The sequence below is a fragment of the Narcine bancroftii genome, chromosome 5 (assembly GCF_036971445.1).
Source record: "Narcine bancroftii isolate sNarBan1 chromosome 5, sNarBan1.hap1, whole genome shotgun sequence".
Classification (NCBI taxonomy): domain Eukaryota; kingdom Metazoa; phylum Chordata; class Chondrichthyes; order Torpediniformes; family Narcinidae; genus Narcine; species Narcine bancroftii.
In genome coordinates this window covers 129,976,259-129,993,166 of record NC_091473.1, presented here as the reverse complement: position 1 = coordinate 129,993,166, position 16,908 = coordinate 129,976,259, and the positions used below count along the sequence as shown (strand labels likewise).

Below are 16,908 nucleotides of genomic sequence, written 5' to 3'. Positions count from 1 at the left end.
AAATAGCTATTCTCTCGCCTTAAAATTAAAAGATGAAGCTATAACTTGATCAAAACATTCCCTTTTCAACTTTTGAAGTTCTTTCTCTGTTAAATGATTCTCCTGCAAAAATGCACATCAACTTTCAACTTTTTAATACAAGCTAAAACTTTGCTCCTCTTAATTTGGTTATTGAGCCCATTCAAATTAAAATTCAAATTATTTACCACCATAATATAATTTTAAGAATATAGAACTCTCATCTCCCTCTCCAAATCTCAGCTCCACAGCTAATCTTAAAAACAAACATCTCTAAATGTAGAAAAGCAAGAAATCCCCAAAAATAAAAAAGAGAAAATATACAAAAAAAACCCCTAAAAAAAATTACTGACAGGATCAGCATTTATCCCCCTTATTATGGGATGGCACATAGCCTCGGAAGAAGAAGACAAAGAAAAATCTGGATCTCCCGGACAGAATATACAAAATAAGTGTCAATCAATTTAGTATATACAAGGTAAGCTTTTTTGAGATCTCTATTCACTTGATCACCATCAATTTAAACATCAATTTCAGTAGATTTTTGATGCTCCATTGAAAATTCTTATCTTGATCTGTCTTGATTCATCCTCATTTGCTGGAAAGAATAACTCGGACTACTATCTTGCTTATTATTAGGTAGTGAATTAGCAAATTCCAGAGCTTCAGATTCATTAGCAAAAAAAATTGTGATTGATATTCTCCATAGAAAAATTTAAGAAATGCTGAATACTGAAAGGCAAATTTATACCCCTTCTTCATAAAACTGATTTTGCTGGATTAAATTATTTTCTTCTCTTAACATGGCATTACTCAAATCCACATAGAACACTATTATTTCCAATCACTGATGGGACTTGTTTCCTGGCATTTTGAACTGCCAATTTTAGTATCATTTCTCGATCTTGGTAACAAACATGCCTCTATGTGCTCTGTCACATACAGAACCCAAAATTTCAGGTATCCATTTTTAGAAAAAAAAACTGTACTGGCTTAGTACCCTCAAAATCCTCAGGAAGTCCAACAATCTTAACATTATTTCTGCGACTTTTATTGTCCAATATGTCAACTTTTTGCAATAAATCCTTTCTCTAAACCTCCCATGCTGAAATCTTCCATCTTATTAATTGCATATTTACATTCTTTCTTTGGCTTGGCTTCGCGGACGAAGATTTATGGTGGGGTAATGTCCACGTCAGCTGCAGGCTCGTTTGTGGCTGACAAGTCCGATGCGGGACAGGCAGACACGGATGCAGCGGTTGCAAGGGAAAATTGGTTGGTTGGGGTTGGGTGTTGGGTTTTTAATCCTTTGTCTTTTGTCAGTGAGGTGGCTCTGCGGTCTTCTTCAAAGGAGGTTGCTGCCCGCCGAACTATGAGGCACCAAGATGCACGGTTTGAGGCGATATCAGCCCACTGGCGGTGGTCAATGTGGCAGGCACCAAGAGATTTCTTTAGGCAATCCTTGTACCTCATCTTTGGTGCACCTCTGTCACGGTGGCCAGTGGAGAGCTCGCCATATAACACGATCTTGGGAAGGCGATGGTCCTCCATTCTGGAGACGTGACCTACCCAGTGCAGTTGGATCTTCAGCAGCTTGGATTCGATGCTGTCGGCCTCTGCCATCTCAAGTACCTCGATGTTAGGGATGAAGTCGCTCCAATGAATGTTGAGGATGGAGTGGAGACAACGCTTGTGGAAGCGTTCTAGGAGCCATAGGTGATGCCGGTAGAGGACCCATGATTCAGAGCCGAACAGGAATGTGGTTATGACAACGGCTCTGTATATGCTAATCTTTGTGAGGTTTTTCAGCTGGTTGTTTTTCCAGACTCTTTTGTGTAGTTTTCCAAAGGCGCTATTTGCCTTGGCAAGTCTGTTGTCTATCTTGTTGTCGATCCTGCATCCGATGAAATGGTGCAGCCGAGATAGGTAAACTGGTTGACAGTTTTGAATTTTGTGTGCCCGATGGAGGATGTGGGGGGGCTGGTAGTCATGGTGGGGAGCTGGCTGATGGAGGACCTCAGTTTACATTGTTCAGCTTCTATATGACCATCTTGGAAATCTTCTTCAAATTTTTGAACTTTCACTTTAATTTTGACAGTTTTTATACATTTTGTCATATCAGTTTTCATTATAGTAATTTTTTCCTTGATACCTTCCAATTGTGTACCAAATTTAATTCTCCTTTCAGCATACTTTTGGTCCATTTTCTCACTCATTGAATTCATTTGTTTAGAAATCTTATCTAAAAATTTGAGGGTCTAAACGTTCTGTGGTAACATAATATGTTTCAATTTTACCTTATATGTACTGGCCTCTTCCATCATCTTCCATTTCCTCTCCTTGTGACTGTGGTAAAATACCTTCTTCTGTCCTAATTTCTTCCTCTGTCGATGTGTAGTTATTGACTCGATCTATTTACCTGCCTTTTGCTTGGCTCTCATCCGGCCTGCAACACTAGCCGACAGGGGCCCAGCTGGCTCCGTATTGGCACTTCCGTTATGCACATACGTGGACCTGCGTCATCTCAGTAGTTTTTCTCCAAGCTCCAGCGCCATCTTCTTCAGCTCCCCGAGGAAGTGGCATTGGAATAGCCTGAATTCTTCCCAGAGAATGCCATGCTGGTCGCAGTTGGAGAGGAATCAAAACCGAAGGCCCAATTCTTAAGGTAGGCCAATTTCTTCAATCACAGTTGCTTCCTTCATAGTCATTTTCTTTGTAAATTGAGCTTTAGATTTTTTCGTAGCCATTGTTAAAGAGGTTTAGAAAAAAATTAAAGTTATTTACTTTTTTTAAAAAAATGTTTCTAAACTTCGGGTTTTAATTAATTCTACCAGGAGAGGCATTTTCCCATGTTTCTCACCTAACACCATCACACCACCACCCCCACGCTGTTGTGCATTTTTGATCAACATTAATGAATTCAAAGACCAAGTGAGATCATCAGAGATATGGACCCCCAGGAATTTGAAGCTCTAACCACTCCACACCGCTACATGATGTAAATCGAGTCATGCATGTGGCTTCCCACCCTTCTAAAATGTCTTCTGTATACTGAATAACAAATTGTTCTCAGCCTAAGGCTAGGTGCTGAACATCAACCCTCTAAGCCATTTCATCATCACCTGTGGTCAAGCCTACCACTGTGGTGTCATCTGAGAACTTTATAATTGAGTTGTATATAGGAATGCAGACAGAATACAAAAGAAGGCTCAGCACGCAACTCTGAGGCATTCCAGTGTTCAAGGTGACACAGGAGGAGATAATATTGCCCAACCTAACAGACTAGGGTCTGTTAGTAAGGAAATCCAGAATCCAATTACAAAGGGATGAGCTGATACTAAACAAACAAAGTTTTGTTATCAGCTTTGATGGTACAACAGTGTTGAAAGCTTAACTATAATCAATAAATTGTAATCCTACATAAGAGTTCAGTCTATCCAGGTCATAGTAAAGTGAAGCACTGTTGAAATGGCATCCTTTGTCGACATATTAGCACAGAAGATGAATTGATGTTGATCCATAAGATTTCAAATGAGACAAAACCAACCTCTCAAAACATTTTGCTATGATGGTAGTAAGTGCAACAGGATGATAATAGAGTGCTTTGGCACAGGTAAATAGATCGAGCCAATAACTACTACACATCGACAGAGGAAGAAATTAGGACAGAAGAAGGTATTTTACCACAGTCACAAGGAGAGGAATTAGAAGATGTTGGAAGAGCCCAGTACATACAAGGTAAAATTGAAACTTATTATGTTAGACCCTCAAATTTTTAGATAAGATTTCTGAACAAATACATTCAATGAGTGAGAAAATGGACCAAAAGTATGTTGAAAGGAGAACTGAATTTGGTACACAATTGGGAGGTATCAAGGAAAAAATTACTATAATGAAAACTGATTTGACAAAATGTATAAAAACAATTAAAGTGAAAGTTCAAAAATGTGAAGATTTCCAAGATGGTCATATAGAAGGTGAACAATGTAAACTGAGGTCCTCCATCAGCCAGCTCCCCACCAGGACTACCAGCCCCCCCACATCTCCATCGGGCACACAAAACTCAAAACGGTCAACCAGTTTACCTATCTCGGCTGCACCATTTCATCGGATGCAAGGATCAAAAACGAGATAGACAACAGACTCACCAAGGCAAGTAGTGCCTTTGAAAAACTACACAATAGCAGTCTTGTTGGAGCAACAGGCTTGGCCAAAGACACATTAAAAATATCCGTACAAACCTCTGCCAACTGATCTGCGCAAGCTCGCAGCACTCGACCAGGAATGATTTTAATATAGAATCACATTTAATAAGAAGGGATGGAATTTAAAATTTGTCATATTATGCATTTACTTTAATTTTATGTTGTATATGTTATTATTTATCTTGTATATGGATTATCATGTTAAACTCAATAAAAAAATATTTTAAAAAGCAAGGTTGGAGCGTGTTCAGCTACATATCCAATGGAGGATTGGCAGGGATAGTGGTTACGAACAATCACAATTATCTCATCTATGGCTTGATGGCATTGGACAATAAGACTATTGCAGAGCTAGAGGCTGTTAATCGAGAGTTGATTGAATTGAAACTTTTTTGGATAACAAACCCAGGATGGTTTATGCGTCATTGTCGGAGATAAGTGTGTCACCAAGTTCACAGATGAATCGTTTAATATCTCTAAGCCAATACTGGATATCCATGATCAGGTAGACAGTTTCAGACAGAGTTTCATGGGACAGGATGGGTGGTTTGCTTGGCTAAAGTGGATATTTGGAGGATCATGGGGTCGTACATCTTGCATATAATTGATACTATTCGCAGTATCAGTTGCCTTCTGCACTGCTGTTCCCTGCGTGAAGGTTTGCTATATAACCATACTGCCATGGGGATAGGCCATTGTAAACATCATCAAATGAAAAAGGAGGGAATGTGGGTATAGTTTCCATCTCAATGCTTAAAGGTTTTACTGTTAGAATTAGAAGGCAGCTTATATTTATAAAATGGCTAAAATCATATAGTGTGTCACAAAATGGCTGAACTCATTTTGCAAACTCTGCAAAACACCGGTTGTAGACCTTGCTAAGGCAGAGATAAGAAATAGCTTGCATAAACAATTAAAATTGAAATAGAGCTGGTATTAACATCATTAAAATTGTATCCTTCAAAGTAAAGTGAATTATTCACCAGACAAAACACATACCATTCTTTGTGTTATGTGTGTGTGTGTGTGTGTGTGTGTGTGTGTGTGTGTGTGTGTGCGCGCGCGCGCGTGCGGTCTCAGTGCATTTTAACGTGGGCTGACTTCCATATCACTTCTGTTCTCTGATGTGAAATGATGCTGAACTTCAAACTAAAAAAAATTAAATTATTAGAATGAGGAAAACTGAACTTGCTTTTCTCTCCCTTAAATATCCAGGTTGAGAACCAAGATCTCATGTAGTTGCAGATTTCACAGTGGAATGGTTGGGGGGGGTTGGGGCGTGTGGGGCAGGGTGTTAGGAGGTGGGGGGGAAATCCCATTACTACCAGACATCTGCTTCTGGTCTTCACATGGATGTCCAGCAATAGGGAAGACAGACAGCTCATCCTGGGGGACTTACTGAAGCACTGTTTTACTCCAGGTTATATGTACCTGGAAGCTGCTATGTACCAAAATTCCCTTTGAAAATATTGACAACATCCAGCTCAATCAGCCCAAGAATTCAGCTGCTATGCAAGACATCACCTAACCATATTGCAGCTTCAAGTGATTAAACCTGAAGAATGGGGTGAATGCTCTTGCAGGAACAGTTGATAGACATGCGTCACAATATCAGTGCTGAACCTAAACAAATGCCTGTAATAGTTTGAACAATGACTTAAATATTACGTTATAATATGGTGGGTAGTAATGGCTTCTGCTCTGAAGCCATTGAGATTTAAAAAAAAAGACCATAATGTTCACTTAGTCCTGCTGAATGAGTATTTGGCTCCTTTCATTCAACCATGATTATAAATCATGAATTCAAATTTCATGCTTATTCTACCCATTTTCCGTGCATACATTTTTACCGATTGCCCTTTAACAAACATTTAGCAGTCCACATTTTCAGTAGATTAACTTTCATCGACCCATTTTAGTGAAGGAGCAAGCCTCGGAATATAAATTAAAATTTAAAGATTCTGCACAATTGCTAGGTCCCTGCACTGACATTTTTTGTGGGGGGGGGGGGGGGGGGGGTTGGCGATGAGGAAATAAGGCCCAAGGTATCTGAAGTGTTTTAAATCCAGTGATTTGGTTGAAATGTCTATTTCATAATACTTTTTTTTCTAAGATCAAAACTAATTAATTTAGCAGGGGTCAAATTACTGGTGCAGAGCAATACTGTCTCTGTATTTGACAGCCTGCTTAGTATTTCCCCAAGAAGCCCTTTCACAACTTGTACACCTTTTACATAGAAACACAAATAATGAAAGAATAATAACATTTCTGTTTACTGAGATACCTGCTGGCATTTCAATGCAAGATGGCTATGTATAATCAGTAACAGTATACAAGACCCTCCACACATTCAGCTTCTCTTATACAAATGTCACGAATTCATCAAAAAGACCTGAGGAGCATGTACCGAATTCTGAAAAAAAAAAAGCATAGTTCACTTGAACATATTTGAGTTGGAAATGACAGCTGCATTCAGCTGTCAATCTACTTGCATTTCAAGGGAGTAACCAAGTCTGTAGGATAGGATAATAAAATTTCAAGCAGATGTTCAGGCAGAGCATTGATTCTCATTTAAGTCCCTTGGTAAGCATTTCATTTTGTCTTCGAATACAAGGCAAACCACACTTCATCAAAAGCATACTCTGAAATGTTACTAATTTATATCATACGATGTAGATGAAGAAACAAGGTTTGTCATTTTAAAATTATCAAAATTTAAATGCCAAACCATTATAATTCACAGATGCTCGATGCTCTTAATTTGCCTGAGTTAAGACAAGACAGAAACTGGAATACTGCAAATAATTTCAACCTGTTTCTTTGCTGGCTTGTGGTCATGCTTGGCATCTAGACTGATGGTCTATGTCACATCACATTGTTAAATTGGAATTTAATATACTTTCAGTTAAATAGCCAAAGAACTAGACAGTAACAATTGCCAGTTTCTATGAAATATAGTTGGGGAAACATTAGAAACTAGGCATAATTTGCTTGGATATTATACAACTCACTTCACCATTCAGGTTAGAATGAAGAAAGGACTTCAGCCCAATTCATTTTAATATCCCAAAGAACACATCGTAGCACCTCATCATAACAGGGTTAATTGAAGTTCATTATTATCCAATTGTACAAGAACAATCCAATGATCCAGCATTCTCTGGTCCTCAATGCAAAAAATGCAAACACACAAACAAACATAACACACATACAGACAAAAAATACACATGCAGTGCGCACATACGTAAATAAATAAATAAAATCAAATTTTTATGGTACATCAGAATAATTGCAGATGTTGGGGTCTAGTGAAGTACACAGAAATGCTGAAGAAACTCAGCAGGTCATGCAGCATCCTTAGAAAGTAGAAGATGGTCAATGTTTTGGCCCTTAGCTCTCCCAGCTAAGAGCTCAGACTTGAAACATTGATTGTCTTTTATTCCCTCAAAATGGAGGATTGCATACTTCCACCCTTATAATCTGGTTCCGGAATGGCTAATGAAGTTAATATGGGAAATGCAGACTCCTCCTCAAAAGGTGCAGGGGAATGTGGACAGAGCTTAGTTGAGGGGGAGGGTGGGGTGGTGTGGAAAGCAGTCTGTGAAGGGCTCGTTTCTTCTGCCACTTACACAGGGTGCATGGGTACTCTGGATGCATGGCCTCGAGGTTACAGATAATCTCAAATACTCCTTCACTTTGAATATTCATGGTGCAGAGATTCCCAGAAATCGGAGGATGCTGCATTTCTTAAAGGAGGATATGAGCACATCCTTGATTTTTTTTTTTCCCTTTCTCTCCACCAGGTAATCTGTTCCCATGACTGATCTTGGAATAGAGCATGTGCTTCCGGTATGCAAATGACAAGGCCTATCCAGTGTACCAACTCAATGTAACGAGGATCCCAGAAATGGAGAATGTGGTTGGCTTGTTATTGAAGAATTTGGAGGAATTTGTACAGACACTATTTTAACCTGCTGCTTAAAGGTGTTAGCAGTGCAAGTCTTAAATAAAAATAATTTTTAATATTTAATTTTTTGAGTTTTGGCATACAGCACAGTAACAGGCCCTTTTGACTCATGAGCCTGTGCCACCAAAATACCCCAATTAACCTACAATCCCTCTACGTTATGAAATACGGGAGGAAACAGGAGCACCTGGAAGAAACCATGCAGACTAACTTCTTACAGAGAGCGCCAGGTTCAAACCTGTGTAATTGAAAATGTAATAGCGTTGTTAACTGCTATGCTATTCATGCCACCCATAGTGATTTGGCTCTTTTAAAATCAGTGATTCAGACTATGTGCTAATTTCAATCATGCATTATCTTCAGCTGTCTAGTGGCATTAGCATTTTGTTATTGTTGAAGTGATGGTTGTGGGAGAGTGGTATTAAAAGAGTGTAGTTTATAATCTTATGTTTGTCTGAAAATACAAGCATATAGAATTACTTGTTGGTCCTTTCCCTGTATTAGATCATCTAGACCACAAGATCACCAATGTCATTGACGAGAGCTCAACATTTACAACTGCATTCCAGAAAAATGTATGACCAAACGAAGGGATTTGGAACACTCTGCAACGGGATCATTGACTTCTCCAATCAATATGGACCAGCAACATCATCTCCTCCTCTCGGACCATCAACCAAGGATATCCCAACATCCAGTGTTTGGTTTCCTGCTCCATTACTTGTACATTCATGACCGTGTAGCCAAGTTTGACTTCAAATCAATCAATCTATAAATTTGCTAACACCACCATTGTTGGCCAATAATGGGAAATGCTTATTCCGAATACAGGATGGAGATTGAGAATCTGGTTGGGTATTACCAGAACAACAATCTAACACTCAGTGTCAACAACACCAAGAAGCTCATCATTGATTTTTGGGAGGTCAAAGATACATGCACATGTCTGCATTAATGGGACAGAGGTGGAGCAGGTTAGTTCCTTCAAGTTCCTAAGAGACCATATATCAATGAACTCTCCTGGAGCCAACACATTGAGGTGACCACCATGAAGGCACACCAATATCTCTCCTTTCTCCGAAATCTGAGGAGATTTGGCATGCCATTGAATACTCTAACAAACTTCTAGAGGTGCACTGTGGAAATTCTACTGACTGGTTGTATCACACCCTGGTTTGGTAATTCAAGTGCCCAGGAACGCAGAGGGCTACAGAAGGTAGCAAACATAGCCAAGTCCATCAAGGCTGCAACTCTCATCCATTGAAGTCATATATGTATGCTGTTGCCTCAACAAGGCAACCATCATCATGATGGACCCCATCACCCTGGTCACAACTGTTCCTCATTGCTACCTTCAGGAAGAAAGTAAAAAGTGTGAGGTTCAGCACCTTTAGATTCAAGAATAGTTTCTTTCCAATGGCTATCAGGTTTTTGAATTATGGTAACTGTAGACATTTATCATCTACCTTTATTTTGTATTTATTATTTCATTTTAATTTACTGTACACTTTCTAGTTGTTTTATTTTTCAAAATATCTATTTGACTGTAATGAGTTGGAATTTTAGTGCATATATAGTACAAGGTATATGACAATAGAATCATTTATGGTATTATCATTATAATCCTCTCTCCAGTTTAAGCTTTGGTGGATGGTTGTTTAATATTCAGATTGTTAGCTTGTTCGATTATTAATTCAGCTCCATTTCACTACAGTTAAAAAGATCAAAAAGTTATCAAACAAATAAAAATGGCAAAGCCTTTTCCCTCCCCACTGCTTTTACTACCTTTCAAAACTAAGTGTTTCTGAACATCTCCGACATGAAATTATATTTAATAGTTGCTAACAATGTAATAAATTTGAAAGAAAAATCAGAATTTAAAAAATACTAATTGCATTTCAAACACTCTTAGAAAGATTAAAATCATTCCAAAACAAGCAAATAATTAACCATGGACGCTGCCTGACCTGCTGAGTTTCTACAGCAATTTGGTGTTGCAGAAATAATTAAAAGTGTAATTTGGGTTTTTTTTCTAAATATTTATTCTCTGAATTCCAAGTCCTCATTGAAATCAATGGGCTGAATCAGACTGACCGACAGCCAGGAGTAATGGAGCACATCCACTTGAATCACAGCTGACCTCCGATTTCCAGGCATGGTTAGTTAAATGTAGAGTCCAAAGCAGTCAGGAAGTCAGATGTTGGCATGACTGACACTCAATGCTGCCATCAGTCTCATCACTGAGTCCTGTGATGGATAAATGATGTGCTGAACAGAAGATCCAAGTGCACTTTCTCGCGCATTAATGGTAACCTCATTCACTTAAATGGAGTAACTGATGTCAGAGACAAGAGCAAGGGCAGATACTTTTAATTATTTGTAAGCATTTTATGGATTTTTAATACCATTTAATAACTTTACTTTGCTTGAAATTACATAAATCTATTGGAATAGCTTTAAAAATTACTGAGAACAAATAGTTCATGGTTGAATGCAGGTGTGGGAAAGCAGAGAGGTAAAATTTTCCACACAGGGAATATCAGGAATTAACTGCGAGAGGAAGCAGGAACATTTAACAGGCACCTACATGTGGGCTTGAATGAGCAAGGCATAAATTAAAATGGATTTAATGCAAGTATTGTTATATATCAGCATAACATTTGCCAATGAAGTGGTGGGCCGAGGGAACTATTTTCAACTTTAAGAACTCTATGACTCCATTAAAGCTATCGACTGTTTGTCAAACATCGAAAGAGCATTTGTTATATAGGGAGATAGGTGCGGGGCGGGGGGGGGGGGGGGGAGAGTGGTGGGGTGGGTGGATTGGCAGAGAGTGGTGGATCACCCAAGCTGACTCATGTCTCAGATAGAGTCCAGTGGGTTTTCACTCGTGTGGGGTATTGGCCTATGTGTTAGGTGGTTTTATGTTAAAAAGTGACAATTTGCCTTTGAGAGAGCCAAGGTGAAGGTGGACTGCTGAGAGAGTGGGAGACGGAATGAGCACGTGAAGAAAATGATCAAAAAAATTTCTGGACTTGGATGATAAACCACCACTGGGTGGTGCTGTGGAGTGGAAGAAGGACCAGAGTATGAGTTATGGTCCGGAGGACAGTTTAGAATGTTGGGATTTCAAAAAGGATGAACATTCATATTATCGCTCTCTCTCTCTCATATCTTGAGATCGAAGTTTTGCGAGTCTTCTGTGTTTTGTGTCTAAATCGTTCTGTGGGCTGGTTGGAAATATAACTTCAACTTTAATTACATATGTTATATTTAGGCTGGGGAATTAGTTTTACACTGTTATAGAAATTTGCCTATATACCAGTGGGCATTGTTATAAAAGGGGGGATTTTGAATTAAAGTCTGAAGGTGAATTTTTGTTAATAAAGTAATTGTTCATCTTTACCCCTGTGTGATCTGCCTTCTTTATGGTTGCTGGTTTGATCTTGTAACACACTTGAACTACAATGGTTTTGGTTTTGCCATGCACACACACAGTGGGATTAAGTTAGAATTAAGTTTAGAGTCAAGTAAGAAATGTTACGTTATTAATGGTTATTAATAATTTAATTTTTTAAATTCCATCGTCTTGGTGAATTTTCCATTGCCGTGGTTTAGTATGTAACAACCTTCATGTTGAGTGCAGGAATTGGGATGTTTTGTTTCACCAGGAATCCACAGAATGTGTCAAGTTGTATTTTATATGCAAAAAGGAAGAACAAGATATTGGTAACAGCTTAACACTACATCCATCATCATGTGTTACCATTGCTTCATCTGCCTTTCACAAAATATCATTAGCAACTTACAAGGTTTAATCGACTTCCTCTAATATCTCAAAATAAAGTAGTTGGAGAACTGTGGGAATACCACCAGCTATAAATGTCCTGCAAGGTGCACAGCACCATAACTTGAAAATGTTTCACCTTTGTTGTACCTATATGTTGAAACTCCACCCGAAAGCACTGCAGTAGTTCAGGAAAGCGGTTTACCAATTCCTTTTTAAGGGGAATGGTGCAGTAGACTGGATTATCCCTCCCAACTACTACACCAGTTTCTAATCTCTATTTAATCTCCACCATCTTTCTTCCCAACTATTAATTTTGCTGAATCAGGTTGTTTGGAGCTTTATCACAGTATTTTACTTTAGCCTCACATCTCCACACTTGATTTTTTTTTCTCCATTTTTGTTTCATCACCACTGATGCCTCAACTCATTCACCAATAAAATGTTAACAATATTGCTATTTCACAATTCCAATGCCTTCTTGGCCATATCTCAGTACTCCAAAACCAAGATCATCCAAAATTTGTTCATCTCACATCATGTCTTATTTACCAATCACTCTTGAGAAACTGACATTTAATAGCTTCCAAGCAAACAAAGCTTCAATTTCTTGTTTTAAGTCAAGCAAGAAAGTCAAGGTTATTGACTCCTGATTGCACAAGTGTAACCTGACGAAACAGCGTTCTCCAGTCCTCTGTGCAAAACATGTAGACCCACAACCATACATAACACACATTTGGACAGACAATACATATGCAGACAATTATTGATAGATACAAATAAACAAATAAATAGTTTTTTGAATAAGAGTCTTGGATACTTAGTTTGGGCAGTTCCTTTGATCGTTCAGCATTGGCACTGCTTATGGGAATAAGCCATTATTTAGCCTGGTGGCATTGGTCTGATCCTCCTGTATCTCTTTCCAGATGGGAACAGCTCAAAGATGCTTCGTGCGGGATGGTAGGGATTTTTCGTGGCCTCTTCAGACAACGATCCCACTAGATCATGTCAATGGGGGGGTTGATTTGTGGGGGTGGGGTAAACTACTGTGATCCTCTCTGTCACACGTGATCCTGTGAATTGACCACCGATTCATTTCTTTGCAGCAACTGTACCAGACTGTGATTCAGCCAGCAAGAGGCTCTCTGTAAGAGTTCCTGTAGAAGGTTGACATAATGGTGGCTGGTAGCATTGCCCGCTTCAGCCTCCTCAGGATGTGCAGTTGCTGTTTCACCTTCCTGACAAGTGAGGAGATGTTGGGTGTCCACGATAGGTTGCAAGTTATGTGAACTCTGAGGACTTTTGTTCTCTCCAGTCTCTTCACTAGAGTTGTTGGTGTGTAGTGGCGGGTGGCAGTTTTAGTCCTCCTGAAGTTCACGGTCATCTCCTTCATCTTGCCCATGTTGAGATTCAGGTTGTTACTCTTGCAACATCGTTGTTGCTGACGAGGTGAACTAGTGATGTGTTAACTGCAAACTTGATGGCACTGTTGCAGCTGGATTTGGCGATGCAGTCATGGGTCAGTGGTGCGAACAGGAGCAGGCTGAGCGCATAGCCCAGAGGTGCTCCAGTGCTCAGGGTGACGGTAATCAACATCCTGCCACCAACCCGGGCAGAGTTTATCTTTCTGTTATGGAGTCCAGAATCCAGTTACAGAGAGGTGTGTGGAGTCCCAGCGATGACAATTTCTCCACCAGTCTTTGGCGAAATTATTGTATTAAATGCCGAGCTGAAGCCAAAGAGCAATTGAAGAGTCAATAAATCCTTCCAATGGCATTCTAACCCTTTGAAATATCTCCGCTCTTCCAAATGTGGTCTATTTAGCATCCATAATTTTATTCACTTCACTTGGTGGCCAATAATTTAAAGAATAAAAATGAGCAGCATGTTAAGGAACCAACATGAGAAAATGCTCTCCTGGATCTAGTATTGTGCAATGAGATAGGTAGAGTAACTGATGTAATAGTCAGAGACCATCTGGGAAATAGCGATCATAATATGATTGAATTTCTCATTCAGATGGAAGGGGAAATAGTTAGATCTAAAACTAATATATTATGCTTAAACAGGGGTGACTACCATAGGATGAGGGAGGAATTCGGCAGAGTGGACTGGGAGCACAGGCTAATTGATGAAACAGTTGAGGAACAGTGGAAGATTTTCAAAGAAATATTTTGTAATGCTCAACAAAAATATATTCCAGTCAGCAAGGGAGGGAAAAATCAACTGTGGTTAACAAAGGAAATAAAGGAGAGTATAAAATTGAAGGCGCAGGTGTACAAAGCTGCAAAGAGCAGTGGGAAACTGGAAGATTGGGATAACTTTAAGAGACAACAAGGGGTTTCAAAGCAGGTAATAAGAAATGGGAAAAAGGATTATGAAAGTAAATTGGCACAAAATATAAAAACAGAAAGCAAAAAAAATTATAAATATATAAAATGGAAGAGGGTGGCCAGAGTTAACATAGGACCCTTGGAGGATGAGAAAAGAAAACTGGTAGCAAAAAATGAAGCCGAGGCATTAAACAAATATTTTGTGTCAGTCTTCACGGTGGAAGACACGTCCAGCATGCACAAGTGTGGAGTTAAGGATGCGAACATTGGGGAGGGCCTTGATAAAATAGTTGTTACAAAGGAAGTAGTGATGGAGAAACTAATAGGACTAAAGCCAGACAAATCACCTGGTCGTGATGATATGCATTCCAAGGGTTCTGAAGGAAATGGCAGAAGTTATAGTTGATGCATTCGTGGTCATATTCCAAAATTTTTGGATTCTGGGCAGCTCCCGGCAGACTGGAAGACAGCAAATGTCACGCCACTTTTTAGGAAGGGATGTAGGCAGAAGACTGGAAATTATTGGCCAATTAGCTTTACGTCTGTAGTTGGAAAAATGCTTGAAGCCGTATTAAAGATGAAATAGTGAAACTTTTGGAACGCAAGGGTTCAGTCAGGCAGACGCTGTATGGTTTTAGAAAGGGAAGATCTTGTTTGACAAACTTGTTAGGATTCTTTGAGGATATAATGGGTGTGGTGATAGAGGGGAACAGGTTGATGTTGTATATTTGGATTTCCAGAAAGCTTTTGAGAAAGTGCCGCACAAGAGACTTATCAGTAAGTTACAGGAAAGTGGAATCCGGGGAAGTATATTGGCCTGGATTGAAAATTGTTGTCTGACAGGAGGCAGAGAGTCGGGATAAATGGGAGTTTTTCAGGTTGGCAGAGAGTGGTAGGTGGGGTGCCGCAGGGGTCAGTGTTAGGCCCACAACTGTTCATCATTTACATGGATGACTTGGAGGAGGGGACAAAATGTGGTGTAGTCAAGTTTGCGGATGACACCAAATTGAGTGGAAGAGAAAATTGTAATGAGGATGTGGAGAGTCTGCAGAGGGATATAGTTAAGCTGGATGAGTGGGCAAAGGTCTGGCAGATGGAGTACAATGTTAGTAAGTGTGAGGTTATCCACTTTGGCAAGAAAAATAAAAGAGCTGAATATTATTTAAAGGGTGAAAAACTACAGCATGCTGTAGTGCAGAGGGACTTGGAGTACGTGCATGAATCACAAAAAAGTTAGGTTGCAGGTGCAGCAGGTTATTAAGAAGGCAAATTGAACGTTGGCCTTCATCACTAGAGGAATTGAATTCAGAAGTAGGGAGGTAAGGTGAGACCGCACCTGGAGTACTGTGTCCAGTTCTGGTCTCCATATTTGAGGAAGGATATACTAGCTTTGGAGACGGTCCAGAGGAGGTTTACTAGGTTGATCCCTGGGATGAAGGGGTTAACTTATGATGAAAGATTAAATAATCTAGGATTGTATTCGCTCGAGTTCAGAAGAATGAGAGGAGATCTTATAGAAACATATAGGATTATGGAAGGTATGGATAGGATAGATATAGGAAGGTTTTTTGAGCTGGCCAGGGAAACTAAAACAAGAGGTCACAGTCTCAAGATTCAGGGGAGTAGATTTAGGACAGAGATGAGGAAAAATAGTTTTTCCCAGAGAGTAGTGAATGTTTGGAATTCTCTAACCAGGGAAGTGGTTGAGGCTGCCTCATTAAACGTATTTAAAATTCGGTTAGATAAATTTTTACATGATAGAGGAATTAGGGGATATGGGGAGAAGGCAGGTAGGTGGAGTTAGGTCATAAATTAGATCAGCCATGATCGTATTGAATGGTGGAGCAGGCTCGATGGGCCATTTTTGGCCTACTCCTGTTCCTACTTCCTATGTTCTTTCATATTTTGAGATAGAATTCAAAAAAATTCTTTACTGGTCCTAACACAGGATGTGGGTTGGCGTCAAATAATTTGATAAGCCTGTGCGAAATCACCATGGCGCAAAGAAGGGTGGATCACTGTTTATATATTCAAGTTGTTGTTGCAAAACTGTCAGGGACGGTGGGAGGCATGTCAGGAACAGCCACATTGATGCTGAAAGAGACATATAATTATGGAAGAGAGTGCAGAACTGCCATATTCCCAATGATAGATGACACACAGCCAAATGCACAGGTTGATAGGATGTTCAAACCAACTGGTGACAGGTACGAAACTTATGTTGCAATGCTAAGGAAGATTTGATTTTACATGTTTTTTAAGGCAAGGCGTGTGGAAATAGAAATGATACAATGGGTGAGGAATGCTGACGGTCATACACCAATGGGAATAATGGCCAGAGAGAGTACAAAATAATGCCTCTGTTTTAAAAGGTGAATTACAGAAATTCTATTGGGAAAGGCTTTTAACTGGTACAGTACCTGGACTGAATGGATATCTCATAGATGACCAATGGGATTTAACTCAAATTAGTTCAGAAAAGGGTTCAGGCCCAAAACTTTAAATATCTTTGCCTCCCATGGATGCTGTGGACCTGCTGAGTTTCTCCAGCACTTTTAATTATGAATTACAATCACAAAAAGATTGGCAATAAGATAG

The 16,908-nt window shown here is 39.4% G+C and overlaps 1 protein-coding gene across 5 annotated transcripts in view; it reads right to left on the bottom strand.

Annotated features, from left to right (window-relative positions):
* LOC138763967 (dihydropyrimidine dehydrogenase [NADP(+)]-like) overlaps nucleotides 1–16,908 on the bottom strand; it is a 1,056,199-nt gene that overhangs the window by 418,949 nt on the left and 620,342 nt on the right. Inside the window, exon 14 of one of the 5 annotated variants that reach the window (XR_011357924.1) lies at nucleotides 6,508–6,636. The exons of the other annotated variants lie outside the window; for them this stretch is intronic. The gene's annotated coding sequence lies outside the window, so the exon portion shown is untranslated. The remainder of the gene's footprint in view (nucleotides 1–6,507; nucleotides 6,637–16,908) is intronic. 5 annotated transcript variants of the gene reach the window in all.